We start from the raw sequence: 15,983 nt of genomic DNA, 5'->3' as shown, positions 1-15,983 counted from the left end.
CACTGCAGGACATATATTCCAAAATTTTCTTAAGATCAGTTAAACGTGATCAGGGCTTTTCATTCTGCTTTTCAATACATATGTGTCTACATTGATTTCTGCATTTGTGTCTATATGTGTGTGCATACATACACATATGTACATATATATGTATGTAAGCATATTTGTATAGGTGTGTCTATGTCTCTCTCTCTCTCTCTCTCTCTCTCTCTCTCTATCATCTGATCTATTTATCTTTTGTGGCAGGCCCATAACGCTATTTCTAGAAGGGAATGGGGGAAATCAGGTGGCTAAATTGACCCTGTTTCTATAATTGTATATCTCGGTTTTCCTGTGTAAATAGATGCCACGTGTTATTCCTGTAGCTTCAATGTCAGAACTACTGATGGCCATCAGTGCCCATGAAGGTCATTACCTGCTGTAGATAAGATTTCACCTACCTTACCCAAGCCAGTTCTCAAAGGTCCTTAGGAAGTCTTCCAGGGTAATACAGGCAGGTGTTAAGGAAGTCGTTTCAAAGTCTTAGAGTCTAGATGTGCGTGTCTGGAGGGGTGGGGGAAGGGGGAAGGAGGCATCAGGCAGTGGCGTTTGTTTCATGGTTCCAGGGTCACACTCTGTTTCATCTTCTTTCCTTTCATATTTACCTCTCACCACTGTTTCCCTTAACCTTACCCACCACACTATTTCCTTGTACTCTTTATCCAGGGGTCTCCCAAACTTCCCTGTGAAAGCAATCCATTTCTAGGTTCTTTTTGCCACTCATGAGTTATAAAATCATAGACTTCCCTAAGTGTCACTCATTTTTTCTTCTCTACCAAATACTATCTGACTTGACAGGAGAAATAGTCTGACTTTACTGACGGTACATGAAAGTCAGTTCCACAAGTAGGTTTGAGTGGGAGCATTGTGAGGGGCTTCCACTGTGGTCTCGAATAGCATGAATGTATCTGAAATTCAAAACACCTCACAACAAGAGTACTAAGTGATTTCTGAAGAGTTTATCTTTATAAGAAATCTGTACTTGTATTCATTCAACCAATTTTTGTGGAACTCACTATGTACCAAATACTGTGCTAAGGACTGGAAACAATATCACAAACAAAAATACATATAGATGCCGTTTATGGGTTAATGAATGAGAAATCTGTATTTAATTAAATAATCACAAAATATTTGTTAAATTATAATTATAATAATTATGAAAGAGAAATGTGTGCTAGGAGAACAGATAATGTGGGTTTCATTGCGTGAGGATGTTGGTGAAGGTTTCCTTAAGGACATGTGGATTAAGCTGGAATCTACTCATGTATCAGATTTATTCTTCTTAGTCTATAATGTATAGATATTCACTAGGCTAAGAGATTTCCAGAAGAAAAAATACTTCTGCAGTGGGAGTGAGCATGAATATAATGCCAAGATGACAGAGGAAGGAGCAGCTAGAGGGGAAGTCAAGGTGGAATATGGTTCAAGATAATGATGGAGAGAAAAGTGGGGTGCTGGCCATGAAGGAGCTATATAGGTCATGGCAAGAAAGTCTGTCAGATATCTAAGAAGTTTGTTCAATTTTCAAATGTTTAAACTGAAATGGAGATAGAGATTTCTACTTCTCAAGATAACTCTAGTTGCAGGTAGGAATTAGAATGATGCGGGTTATTGGGAAGAAGAAATTGAAAAGTCAAGGAGACTTACAAAGAGGTTCAAATGGGAAAACTGGCATGACTAAAGGTGTTTAAGTTTATATCAATGAGGGATTCTTCCCCCTCATTTTCCATTATTTTCTAAAAATCAGATATGGGGGAAATTGAAATTCCAGACAAGTTAGGTATCATTTAATTGAGTTTTTACTGCACTTGCACCATCAATTTCAATGCTTTTAATGAAATAGAACGTGCTGTCTTTGGAATTCAAATGTGTCTATTCTATTTCAAACTATGTCATCTTCCATTTTTCCCACAGATTGCTATCTGTAAAGCTTCTTTAAATTTTCTTCTAAAAATAACCAATAATACGTGTATTATTTGTTTTTTTCCCCAGTGGATAAACTATAACAATTTTGGTGTTGTTGTTTAAGTAAATAATCTTTGGAACCAAGGAAAAAAATAGTTAAAGCCCTTTTCTCAATGGGTGATAGGGTACGAAGAGTGATAGTATGTATTCAATACATGTTTATTTTTAAAATACTTCTAACAATTTAATGGATTATCATCATATAGCAGTCTGTGGTTTTCTAAAAGGCAACACTTAGAAGTAAAATCTGAATTAAACTTTAGATAATATTATAAAATAGACATTCAGTTATTTTAGTTTTGCTATATAATTTGAAAATATCTTAATATATAAAAGGAGATTAACAGTTTTTCTCTGTTAGATGGAAGAAAACTGAAATCAAATTGAAGCTATAGAATTTGTTTTTAGGCACACAGAGCTCAGTACTCTCACTGAAAATTCACAGCTAAAAATCCTATTTCTCTGATTAAGACAATTGAAAAAAACACTATATAAATAAGCTGAAGTCAGCATGTGATAGTTCTACTTGAGAGCTTAGGTCAAGTTGAATGACAGTTGTTAATAACACTAGCAGAACCCTCCCTGGAGATGGGGTACTGATAGCCACCTGTCCAGGAAGGTTAAAGGATAACTCCATCTGGAGACAGAGAGATGGGCTTCAGAGGACCCCAAAGCACCACTAATCCAGAAAATCGCTTCTAATCTTATGAATGTCTTTCCCTGCTGTCAGACACTGAATGTCATTTATTCTGCCGGAAAGTGTCACAAGAAGAAAGTTTGCTATTTATTAAGTCAGTGTTTACATAATTGAAAATATTTTTCTTTGTCCATTTTTGTTGTGCGGTAGTTTTACTACACTTTAGTTACTATCCCATTAGCGGATAGAGAAAATTAATCGTGGAACAATTTGTATTTTTTCTCAATAAATCAGTGTGAAAATAAAACAAAATTTTGTTACCAGAGGAATGAAGCAAAATATGCTAACAAACAAACAAATGAACTAAAACAAACAAAAGAAACCTTTCCTTTCTAGGTGGATAATGATTCAACTTCTAACATTCTTTCACGCACATGCTACTCTATGACATAACTGTGGGCAGTACAAGCTCCTGTTTTGTGATGCATAAAATCTTTTATTTATATGCACAGCTCCCCAATTATTCTGGATGCTCTTTCAAGTAATATCTATATTTTTATTTTCATTACACTAGTAACTAATACAATGACTCACAATGGTAGGAGCACACAAAAAAGGTTTATTTATCAATATTGACTATTTGACAGGCACTATCCTAAGGCTAAAGGATATGAAGTTGAATAAGATCGGGTACCTGTCCTCAAGCAATATAGAATAGAGTCTACTGAGATAGCTACAAACAGAATTATACTAATACGCTCGAGATTTGTATACTAATACGCTCGAGATTAGTATACCAGGCCACAAGAACCTGAAAATAATGCAATAAACTTTAGAGATGGTAGGGAAGACATCCTAGAGCATCAGATACTTGTGTATGGTAAAAAGAAGAACATATTAAATAGAATAACTCATTCCGGAACTGCTAGTCTGAAAGGCAGAGGGATAACATATACTGAAGCTGACAGAGTTTTAAGCAAGGCTGTGATGGTTAATTTTATGTGTCATCTTGGCTCGACTATGCTTCCCAGATATTTGGTCAAATGTCAGTCTAGATGTTGCTGTGAAGGTATTTTTTAGGTGTAATTAACACCAAAATCAATAGATTTTGAGTAAAGCAGATGGTTCCTCATTATATAAATAGACCTCATACAATCAGCTGAAAGCCTTAAGAAAAAACTGCAGTTTTCCAAGAAGGAAAGAATTCTGCCTTCAGATGCCCTAAGGATTTGAGAATGCAACATCAATTTGCCCTGAATCTCCAGCCTACCAGTATGCCCTGCAGATTTTTGATTTGCCAGTCCCCCCCCAAGTTGTGTGAGTCAATTCCTTAAAATAAATCTCCTTCTCTGTCGCCCCCCAACCCCCGGCTCCCACACACATCCTCTGGAAAACCCCAAAGCAAAGACCAGAATGATCTCAGTTATCCCTGTTGTCTCAGCATTCTGTTTGATTAGCCTCCTCTTTCACTTTCAAATGGATCTTGGATTGGTTGATAAATTATATAAATAAGCGTTCATATTAAATGTATCAATGAGCTAGAATATTTAAAACTGGACACTGTCTGGGGTAGGAGGATGGAGATGGGAGCTATAAGGGAGATAAATGGAATGAGTCACAGTTTTCTTGTTTAAGTCTCTGGGTGTATACTCATGGTTTTTACCAAAATAAGAAATAGAAGAACAGGAGAAAGATTATGGTTCAGTTAGAGACATATGGAGGTGAATGTGAAACTTCTGGTGAAAATCTCCAACAGGAAATAGATAAATGGGGGAGCTCAAATGTGAGATCGATTTAAGGATCATTAGATATAATTGATAATTAAAGCCAATGGAATTAAATAAGTCCATCCATGGAGAACATAGAGAGTGAGTAGAATAAGGAATAAAGAGGAAGGCCCATGAGGAACACCCACATTAAAATATCAATGGCACGAGAGTTCCTGAAATACTTGAGAGGTTTCTGGAATGGCAGGAAAAAAAAATCTTTAATGAACTTTGTCTCGAGGCATAAGAAAAGAGAGCACTTCATCAAATAGGGAGACTCTCAAACTTTTAGTAGTTTCCATCAAGCAGTAGAAATAGAAGCCATGTTTGACCAAGTTGTTCCATGACAGCAAGAATTAGGAACACAGGAGGGATGTGAGGTGATATTACCTCAGGTCTAGGGTGACCATCTCTCCTGATTTGTATGTAACTGAGAGGTGCTCCAGGGCACAAAACTTTCAGTGTTAAAATTAAGACAGTTCCAGGGAAACAGTGATAGTTGGTCACCCTACAAAGGAAGGGCCTTTGAGTGAGTGTGAAAGGGAGTTATTTTGAAAAAGTAAGAGGAATCAGAAAGAAGTTGAAATTGTCACTCTCCCTTCCCTTCCTCGTTATTCCTGATTTCTCTGTATATACAGAATGGAAGAGTAAACCTTCTCCAATCACTTGATGTGTTTATAAGGATCCTGGTACCCTTGAAATAGGAACAGATTTTATTTAAGTCAAAGAGTAGAGAACATTCAGTGAATATACTGATGTCATGTAATATTGTGTTGTTTTGCTTTGTTTGCAATGGTGTGCTGGGATTCCAGATGGCTCAGTGGAATGGGTTGGCAAAAGAAGCCTATAGTGAAAAATTAAATCCAAAGGGAGGAGACAGGATGAAGCTTAGGGTAAGAGTATAGTAGAAACAGATAACAGAAAGCACTTGCATTTAGAGAATGATACAGGATGACAGACCTAAGGGACATTATATTACCTGCTATAGTGAAACTTTGCATTCGAATTCTCTTATAATACTAGCTTTGTCAACCTATAGTGAGGAATCCATGTTATAAATCAAGTCTTGATTATATTTTGTTTCAAATACAGTAAAAAATATCATGACCTTTTAGAGTTTCACATAGAATATTATTTAAAAGATAGACAAGCAAATGGGACTTTCCACCAACGAACCAAATAAAACGAGCAACAAATATCAAAAACAGGTAGCTTGGCTTCATATCTTAGTGAAGCTGTTTTGCCTGGGGTTTGACCTTAGCACTGTTCAGCATCAGTAAAATTTTACACCCAGATCAGAATATGAGAATGTGTGCTTACGAACTGTATTTTTAAGAATTTTTCAGGTTGTGAAAGCACATTTGAGCTGATATATTCAGGGAAACATTGTTTCCCTGAATAAAAAATGCATGGCTAAGTAGAGAAGAGAAGAAACTCAGTCAACAATTGTACAGTCATACCACTCAGAAATTGAAATGCCATTCTAGATAAAAGCTAAATCTAATGAGTCACCATGATAGTGACTCAGACATTTACTGCTACCCTTATAGTTCTTTTCTCCTACACCACAACTTCTATTTAATCATGGGTTCTGCTTATTGCAGTTTCTCTTTATGTCATGATTCTACATCACATCACTGTCTTCTGAGTTTCTCTATATTTCTCACACTCAAACTCCCCATACTGCTTCCCCCAAAGGCTCATATACACCCATTGTAACAATTCTATTATGTGAGAGGTTTTAGAATTACCACTTCATAACTACAGAGTAATCGAGATGCCTACCTTAAGACCAAGAGATATGCCAAGAGAGGCAGAATGATGAAATTCAAACTATGATACTCAAAAAACCCTCAAAACTATAATTACAAAAAAAAAAAATGGTTTGTCAGAAAATGCTTTGGCGCTACCTCTCACCTCAGAAGAGGGCATTTGTGGTGCGTGTTTCCCTCAGGTCCATGCAGACATCAATGAGGAGACAGAATGGAGTTTTTCTGAAATTTGAGCATCAACCAAGTTTAGTCCAAATACAATGAGTCTAGATTAATGAGTTGTTGAGTTGTTTCAGCATCTTGATTGATTTGGTCTTTATTTTTTTAACATGTTATATATTTCACATCAACTTTGTCAATCATTTTTGGGTCCATATTTAATCTCCAACTTGGAACATGACATAGTATTTTGCTTTTGCCTTAGATATCTGCCTTTCATAGATAAGTCCTTGTATCTCCTCTACACTTTCCCTTATATATTTTTTTACATTATAGCTTTTTCTGGTGTTTAACCAAGAGAACCCAATGAAGAATTCATATTTTTCACCTCAACGAGGTCAATGCTACAAATTCAATACAATATCTTCTTTCTTCATTTGGGTCTAATTTCTCATTCCCATAAATCCATAATCATGTTCCATTTGTAATAAACACAGCGAAGTTGCAGATACCTAATTATTATAGCCAAGATATCACATAGAAAGTTCTCTGCCATATTTTCTATAATCAAGCAAGCAAGGTTATTTTAGCAGCCCCTGCTTTTTTTTTTTTTTTTTTTTTTTTAACTTCTGTGATTAACTAGAAAAAAATAAAGTCACTCAGAGCTGGAAACATTGAATAAATAATTAATACATAATTTTTATTAATTTTACATATATATTGTTTCAACTTACCCACAGATTTATTTTCTTCATTTTCAAGACATTTCTTTCCACTACCTCACACATGAAGATAAATTCATGAGATGTAGTACTGAGGGAAGCATGTTAGAAAAGTTAAAATAATTATTCTCATTTAATTCTCAGCAAATCTGATTTAAAAGTAACAATTTATTAAACTTGACTATGATCAGAGAAGGATGCAATTAGCAAAATCGAAACTAAAATTCATTTTCGGATCGCCATCATCTTTTCAATTCCACGTTATTTCTCATAACCTGATCAAGGCTAACACGATGGAATGAGAATCAAGATCCTTGGGGATAGATGTACCCCATGATATAGCTGATCTGTACCTTTCTATGTGAGGAGACTCATGGCTAGAAAGAAAAAAATGGCCTAACCAAGTGATATTGCCTAAATTTGTATGTCCTCCCAAAATGCATACATTAAAATATAATCCCCAACGTGATGGTATTAAGAGGTAGGGGCTTTGGGAAGTAATTACTACCTTTATATGGAATTAGTACCCTTATAAAAGAAATCCTGGGAGCTGGATCGACCGCTCTGCCATGTGAGGTTACAGAGAGACCACATTTATCTGTGAAGGAAGGAGGCCCTCACCAGAACCTGAACATGATGACACGCTGACCTTGGACTTCTCTGTCTCCAGAACGATGTGGAAATTTTTGTTTTTAAATTACCCAGTTTAGAATAATTTGTTATAGAAGACCAAACAGGCTAACATACAAAGTGCACAAGATAGGGATGCTTTTAGCTGCAGGTAACAGAACACCATTTACACAAACTTAAATAAACAGGCTTTTTTTTTTGTCTCACATAGCAAGTATATAACAAGGTAGTTGTTGGAACTAATTAAAGGGTTCTGAGTTGTCAGTGCTGATACCTCATTTCTTCTGTCAATACAGACACCTACAACAGGAAGAAAGAATGTGAAAGGGCAGTAGTGTCTGTGTCAAGGGAGCAGATTTTCTAGAAAAACTGAAGCAGAAATCCTCCTTTTATCTACTAGCTAATAGCATCCAAAAGTAGCCAAAATATAGCTAAAGGAAACAGATTTGGAAACGTGCATCACAGCAACTAACTCGTAGAGTCTGCCATAACTCAAGCATATAGAGTTTTTGTTTCTGTTTAGTTTGTGTTTTTCTGGAGGAAAAACAAAGCTCAATTATTTCTGTCCAATGATGCAATGATCATAACAGAACTGATAGCACCTCTAGGTTCACGTTTTTCTCTAAAAGTCAATGCTGGAAAAGTTAACACAGGTAAACAATATCAGAAGGTTGTGATAAAACACAGGGATAAAGAAGCAAAACTCACATGCTGGCTTTTCTTTAGGAAGTTCAGTGAAAATATACTTTAAATTATTTCTTTCTCTAGGTAAATAAGATGACTTAGTAAGCAGAGTTTTTAGCAGAATTAAAACAAGGTAATCCCCTTGTGTGGTAATCCCAGTACTTGGACATAAAGCAGTTTCTAGACTTTTTATTGGAGATTAACTTACAGAAAGCTATAAAGATTTTTCTGGAGAGTATTATCAGCCTTAAGTGTAAGGATCACAATCAATAGCCCCGTTACCTGACAGAAAAAGGGCAGCTGCAAGATCGAATTTCCTGGCCCTCTCCTATTCTCTAGGAATATATATTATCTTAAATAATATTCACTTGTTGGTATTAGTATTCACATTTAACATTGGAAAAATAAGATCCAAGTAGATTAAGTGGCCCAACCATATAGCTCAGATAACTCAGATAGAGCTGATTCTAAAGGAAATGGTGTTTTCACTCTTAGTGAAAGACAGATGACACCAAAAAGTGTACTTTAAAATGTTTTATTACCTTCATAATAAATAATACATAAGGCTTTTGTTAATTAATATATTTCTAACATTTAGAACATAAAAAGGTCTAGAAATACTGAATTAAAACTATTAATCATTTCCAAATAAAGGACACTATAAAGTGTCATGTTGGTAAATGAGATAATCAGAACAAAATAGTGAACTCTGTACTTGGAAACCAATGGTTAAACTTTCAATTTCTCTGTGTGTATTACCATATGCTCTGCAATCTATTTCCTGATTGCTCCATTTTCCATCTACCATACTTTCTTTTCTGAGAAAACATTTTCATCCTTTTTTCTTAGCATGCATGAAATATTGGCTTTCACATCTTTCAAGTTGTCTTTATAGTCCATTTTTTCCTGTGTAGTCACTATTCTCTAATTTTGCCATGTCTTATACTCCTTCTTTACCTATTAGAACTTCCATTTGCTTGACTGACACGTAATAGTTAAAGTTTTCTGATGTTAAGGTCTTTGGGACATTCCTTCCATTCTAAGAAGTACAAAGTGCTGTGAATGTCTGCTATTCTATAATAAATAATATTGCTTAAAAATAAATGGAAGTCATAATTTGAAAGAAAGCCTTTAAGTTGTCATCTCATATCTCTTAGCTGATATACTGTATAATTAGGAGTTCCTAAGTGCAATTGCTCAAAGAAAAGCTGGAAAGGGAGTTCATGTATTTGTCAGTGAGTAATATATAGTGTATCTAGCTTCCTCGTGATTAAAAATTAGTCTGTTTTCCCCCCAAAAAATGCAATAGGTACTAAACCACATGTCATTTGTTGAAGAAAATGTGTGTTCTATGTGACTCATCCCTTCAAGGAGGCTTTGTGTGTCTGCTATGGGACATTTTTTAAAAGACTTGTTTCTTTAAAGAAAGGGAGAAATACATGATTTTACCCATGTGTTATGATTTGAATAATGCTGTTCCCTCTGAAATTCATGTTGAAATTCAATCCTCAATGCAACAGTATTAAGAGGCATAGCCTTTGGGAAGTGGTTAAGTCATTAAGGCTCTACCCCCATGAATAGGATTTGTGCCCTTATAAAAGGTCTTGAGGTTGAAAGGTTCTCACTCTTGCCCTTCTGCCTTTTATCAAGCAAGGTGCCATTTTGAAGCAGAGAGCAGCCTTCACCCAACAGCAATGCTGGCATCTTCATCTTGGACTTTCCAGCCTCCAGACTGGAAGAAATAAATTTCTATTCCTTGTAAATTACCCAGTCTAAGGTGTTTTGTTACAGTAGCACTAACAGACTAAGACATCATGTTATTTGAATTCTCTAGTAAATCTCAGTAAAAACAAAAGTCAAAGAAGCAAAAAAACTTTAAACAGTTTTTTTAGTGAGAGGAGAACATTGTGTTTACAAAACCTAAGCCACATTTATTACTTTCCCCAATAATCAGTTATTTAATTTTGATCAAAATTTATAGATTCAATTTAGATGAAAAAAAACTGATGAGTGGTATGTTTCTTATAAACAGTTACTACAACAAAGGATAACTGTCTCAAATGCATGCTCCTAAATAATGTTAGCTGTCACCATCTTCACTGACTGGTAGGGTATGAGAGGTGCTATAAGTAAGATATTAAATAAATAATAAAAATAATTCAAAATAGCCTTGACCTCACCCATACACACAGTACTACTTAAAGTACCAGCTCAAAGATGCTGAGATTAACTCTCTACTTAAACGTCAAAGCCAAAGCCACATGCAACAGCAAAGCCACTTGGTTTTACTCTTTTTATATGTCTTTACAAAAATACATGTTATTATCCATCATCCTCTCCTTTTGTTTTATTTATGGTTTTCTTCCCAAATCTTTCTAAATTTCTTACACTTTTTCCTTAAAATTTTCTCCTAAAACTTCTCTCTGCCGTTTATAAAGATTCCTCTGAAAATTCAAAGTGATAACATTAATTTGTCCATAACTTCTGTTGTTGTAGTATGTATTCTTGATATATAATTACATGTAATACATATGTTACACATTTATTATATATACCTCCTTACTATGTTAATGTTATTACAAAATCGTCAATATGCTTGTAAAATTATACTATTTTCCTTTGATGCAAAAAACTGAGAACTTGAATTTTAAAAAAGTGCTCTTATATGTGTTTTTAAAGGTAAAGAATATATAATATGTTCCTAATATAAATAGCAACAAAAACATATATATTCTGACATAAAAACAACCACACGTATGTATGCATATATATCATAATATTATGTGCTTAGAGAAATGATAATACATATAATTAAGAATATTTTAAATTTGGAATCATATGCCACTATATATTATCAGTTACAACAAAACTGGAACACACATCAATTTTTATTAATTGGGTTATATCTTCCAGTAGGCTATTGAAATTTAACATGCATGGTACTTTGTCTTTGTGGTTGTCCAAGAAAAATTGCATCAAACAAGTTAAATGACAAGAAACACTTTGTTCAAGACTATTACAATAGGGATCAAGACTATTTCAATAGTTGAGAAAGACTGAACTCAATTCCACTGATATGAAAGTCAGAAAAGTTTCTAAATGCTTGGATCATCTAGTGAAAAATTACTGAAGAACATTAGGGATGATGTTGGTCAATGTGATTAGGCCATTTATGTTCTCACGTTGGTGCTTACATAAGTTAAGTTCCTTCCCTCCTAGAGAGACTGGAAGATAGGAGCCCTATTTTTCTTGACATTTCAAAGGATGACTCCTAGGTCACTGAGAAAGGCATTCCTGAGTTGTAAAAGTGGTTATAGGCAAGAGAAGATTTATATCTCAAAGGGACACATAAATAATTTATAATTGCAAGCTTTCTAAAGTAAATGTTCTAAGAAAAAAGAGATTGCCAGCCCACAATCAGGAGGAAACCTGTCTAAAGTTTAGTCAAAGTGAGGGGAAAGTTAAGGCCAGCCATCTTGTTCTGGTCAATTACCCCAGGAGGGACCACTATATGTTCCCAAATTTTTCTCAGGAGTTGACCTGGGGATGAATTCATGTGTGGCATCAAAAAAATATATTGAACAAAATGAGAGTCAATGTGAAACTGAAGTCAGGCTGTACTCTTCTATAATACAAGCTACTTGCAGAAACCATTGTTCATCCCTTGCCCTTATCCTTTTCCTCTGAATTAGACAAAATATGTGTACAGAGAAGGCTGTGGCTCTTTCTGGTCCCAAAATACCGTCTTAAAAGCTACACAAATTTTAGAGAAGAAATTAAGGGGAAGATGACCTGTTTTTACATATAAAAAGCTGCCTATTAGGATAATTCTGTTGCCAAAGGAGTCAATATCCTTAAAACAGTTTTATTGCTGTCATGTGGAATAAGACTTTGGGGAATTTAGAGGGAAAATGATCCTAATTTGATCTTAATTATCTCTCTTTTAATTAGAGCTAGGTTCACTTAGTGAAATTTACTGAGGTATCACAAGAACAGCTCAGAAGCTCTCAATTTTATAAGTTGAAAATACCTAGAGAGTATGAGGTCCATCCAGTTTATTTTGAAAATGAAGTAACGAGATAAAACAAATTGTCCACTGTACCTGTATCTTACTCCTCTCACACACACAATGAAACACACACACACAAGCACACACACACACACTGAAAGTGGTGAAATATTTTCTTTGTCTATTTTTATAACTGTAAATTTTATCAGAGTGAAGTATCCCATCAAGTTCAGTTTACATGGTATTACAATTTTTATAATTTATGATTACATGCTATTTCAAACTAGTGTACTGTATTTTGCATGGGGCAGAAATTATGATAAATGCTTGATGCAAATATTTTCTGCATTCTTTTAATTACAGGTTAATTAAATATTTTAAATTATTCCTCAGTTACCACAACTTGTTTTCTATGGAAATAATAGAATTCCTAGTTGAATGAGTAGAATTCCTAGTTGGTTGAATTCTCATTCAGGTAAAATGAGCTTTATGAGCTGGGCAATGAGAAACAGCATTTTCAAATTGCTCATTACCAAATAGCCTTATAATGAATTCATCTACTTTTATACTAATGCTTTTTTTTAAAAAAAAAATCAGCCCTCATTTAAACTTTTAGGAAACAAGACAATCTTTCTAACTGTCTTTAAAAAAGATAATCTATCTTTTCCAGAACTTTTGACTCTTTCTATATTTTGTAAAAATAAAAATTAAATCTATTTTTATTATTAAAATACATGTTATGGATTGAACATCTGTCTCCTCCCAGAAGGAATATATTGAAATCCCAATCCCAGTGCGATGGTATTAGCAGGTGAGGCCTTTCGGAGATAATTAGTCATGAATGCAGAGGCTTCATGAATGGGATTGTTGTTTTATAAGCAGAGACATGAAAACTGGCTTGCCTCCTCTGCTCTGGCCATGTAAGGATACTGCAAAAGGTGGCCATTTGCAAAGCAAAATCGACACCTTCACCAGACATTGGGTTGGTCAGTACAGTGATGTGGGACTTTTCAGTCTCTCAAACTGTAAGAAAAAAATGTTTGTTGTTTAAGTCATCCAATCTATGGCAATTTGTTATGGCAGCCAAAATTGACTAGGAAAACAGCTAAAACTGTCATGAAGTACAGTAGATTCACCTTATCCACAGAGGCTATGTGGATATCCACCCCTAGTGGATGCCTAGAACCGCAGATAGTGTTGAGTCCTATATATATATTATGTTTTCCCTTATACATACCTATGTAAGATAAAGTTTAATTTATAAAATAGACACAGTTAGATGTTAATAACCATAACAAATGACAAAATAGAACAGTTATTGTAATATAATAAAAGTTACTTGAACGTAGTCATTCTCTCCCTCTTAAAATCTTCCTGTATTTTACTTATCTGATAGTAGCTTCTTCATCAACAGAAACTTTTCAGTCATTTTCACATTTTTCAGCCCAAATTCATTCCTAAATTTGTCGAAGGAGTAAGAGATAGGCGCAGTGGGCAATTTGTTTTATCTCAGTTACTTTATTTTCAAAATAAACTGGTAACTATCCTGTACTTTCAGTAAACGGTTTGATGTCACTTGTTTCAAGGGATCCTTTGCTGAATGAAGTATTTGTGTAGGCTCAATGCTTTTTAGTGCAGCACATTGTCAATCAGAACATGGTTTCTGTTCATGTCTTCCACAGACATATTTAATGCCTCTTCCATCTTAACTAAGCACTATTAAGCTTTGTGGTCATTAGTTTTGCAGTTTGAGGTTGGACAGCAAAACTAGCATATGGTTTTGTCCTTCTTCAAAGTTTCTTGGATGGAAGAGTCTTTCCCACTATAGATCTTAGCAACCTCAACATACAATTTTTGTCTTTCCTTATTGTGAACGTGCACCTTTTCACTTAAAGAAATCACTTTCTAATATTTTTTGGCATATCTAAGTTGCCAGCATCACTACTCTTGCACTTCCGGCTTATTATCAAGTAAAGTAAGTAAAATGTTATTAAATAACTTGCACACAAGCCCTGCAAATCCTGGACAGTGAATGTGACAACAGAGAGGGCGATTACGTGACTAACAGATCAGTAGTGTAGACTGCAGGGACACGCTAAACAAGGCGAGGATTCACATTTTGGGAGGGACATAGCAGGATACTGCTAGATTTTTACCATGCTACTTAGAATGCTGTGCAATTTAAAACTTATGGGTTTTTTGTATGGAATTTTTCATTAATATTTTCAGGCCGTAGTTGACTGCAGGTAACTGAAACCATGGAAAATGAAACTGGATAAGGGAGGAAATATTGTACTTATAATAAACAATTTGTAAGATATCAGATAACTTACATGAGAGTAAAATCATGATAATCTTGCATGTTAGATTGTTTTTAACCCATAATTGAGTATCTGTTCAAAATAAAATTCATATGATATTATAATTTCAAAACAGTTGTTTAATAATTAATGGGCATGGATAACAATCAGCTATATTTTACACTGTGCTAAAAATACTCTTAGAATAAGTCTTCTCAGTATTCCTTTGCAAATGAATTCTTTGCCACTTTTTCAAATTTTTAATTTAATTCTTTGGCAGATTAGTTTTTAAGAAATGCTTCTTGTTGAACATAATACAAATATGAACGTTAAAATTATCTCTAAACCATAGCAAAATAAATTTATGTATGCAGATACTAATTTTAGATTCGTGCAGCCAATTTGAAAATATGAAGAGTATAGTCACTTCTTGTCTCTTCCATAAATTTTGTTAGTACAATTCAGATGATTTACAGCTGCTTCTAGGTATTAAGGAAAATCATTTCCAACTTACAGAAAACATTTGTTCTTTAAACTTTGTGAATAAATTTCACCAAAAAATGCTTTCTTTTTTGAAGAATTTAATCACCAACATACATAAATAAGGTCCAAAAAGCAACGTGATCTTGTCATAAAGTGGTAGATAAGGTAGAAATTGGTGCAAATATTCTCTAAAATGAATTAGAAAATTACCAAGGTCTTTCAATTGCTTTAAAAATATAAATACTCTTATAGGAACATGTGCTAAGCTGATCAACCGTAAAGGAGATAAATGTATATGTTCAAAGAAGTTCCTTTTAGCATTATATATCACTGTGATATTTTAAAAAATCAAAATATACAATTATAAAGGATTGATAAATAAAGCACGAATTTTCAATGCTATGAACGACTTTGCAACCACAAAAAAATGTGTTTGCAGTTTTATTATACTCTGGGGAATTATTTCTACAGAATTTAAAAGCAAAAAAGATATAATTACATGTATAAATAATCTCAGCTATATAACAACAAAATACATAGAAATTAAACTGTAATTAAAATTCTGAAAATAGCCATAACAGTTGATGTTAAGAAGGGAAATTATGAGTACATTTTTCCATCTTTCTTTTTTTCTGCATCTTTTTTTCTGCATTTCTAACTTTCTAAGTTAGCCATTAGCTATTTAAAATTGGTTTTAAAATAACATAGTTGTTAAATAACAGTTTAAAAACATTCTACACAAAAAATATTTGTAGTGAGATCCCTAAAAAAAGTATCATTTTGTGAGAAGAAAGACCATTTTGACTGCTGCATA

The 15,983-nt window shown here is 34.1% G+C and overlaps 1 long non-coding RNA gene across 1 annotated transcript in view; it reads right to left on the bottom strand.

Annotated features, from left to right (window-relative positions):
* Positions 1–330: 330 nt before the first annotated feature.
* Positions 331–15,983, bottom strand: part of LOC111537949 — a 48,353-nt gene continuing 32,700 nt past the window's right edge. The window contains exons 2-4 of the long non-coding RNA XR_002730158.1: positions 7,076–7,154; positions 6,328–6,404; positions 331–543 (exon numbers count right to left, since the gene is read on the bottom strand). This is a non-coding gene — a long non-coding RNA (uncharacterized LOC111537949). The remainder of the gene's footprint in view (positions 544–6,327; positions 6,405–7,075; positions 7,155–15,983) is intronic.

Source organism: Piliocolobus tephrosceles, chromosome 9 (assembly GCF_002776525.5).
Source record: "Piliocolobus tephrosceles isolate RC106 chromosome 9, ASM277652v3, whole genome shotgun sequence".
In the NCBI taxonomy this organism is placed as follows: domain Eukaryota; kingdom Metazoa; phylum Chordata; class Mammalia; order Primates; family Cercopithecidae; genus Piliocolobus; species Piliocolobus tephrosceles.
The sequence above is the reverse complement of the archived record's forward strand: the minus strand, read 5'-3'. Positions and strand labels throughout refer to the sequence as shown.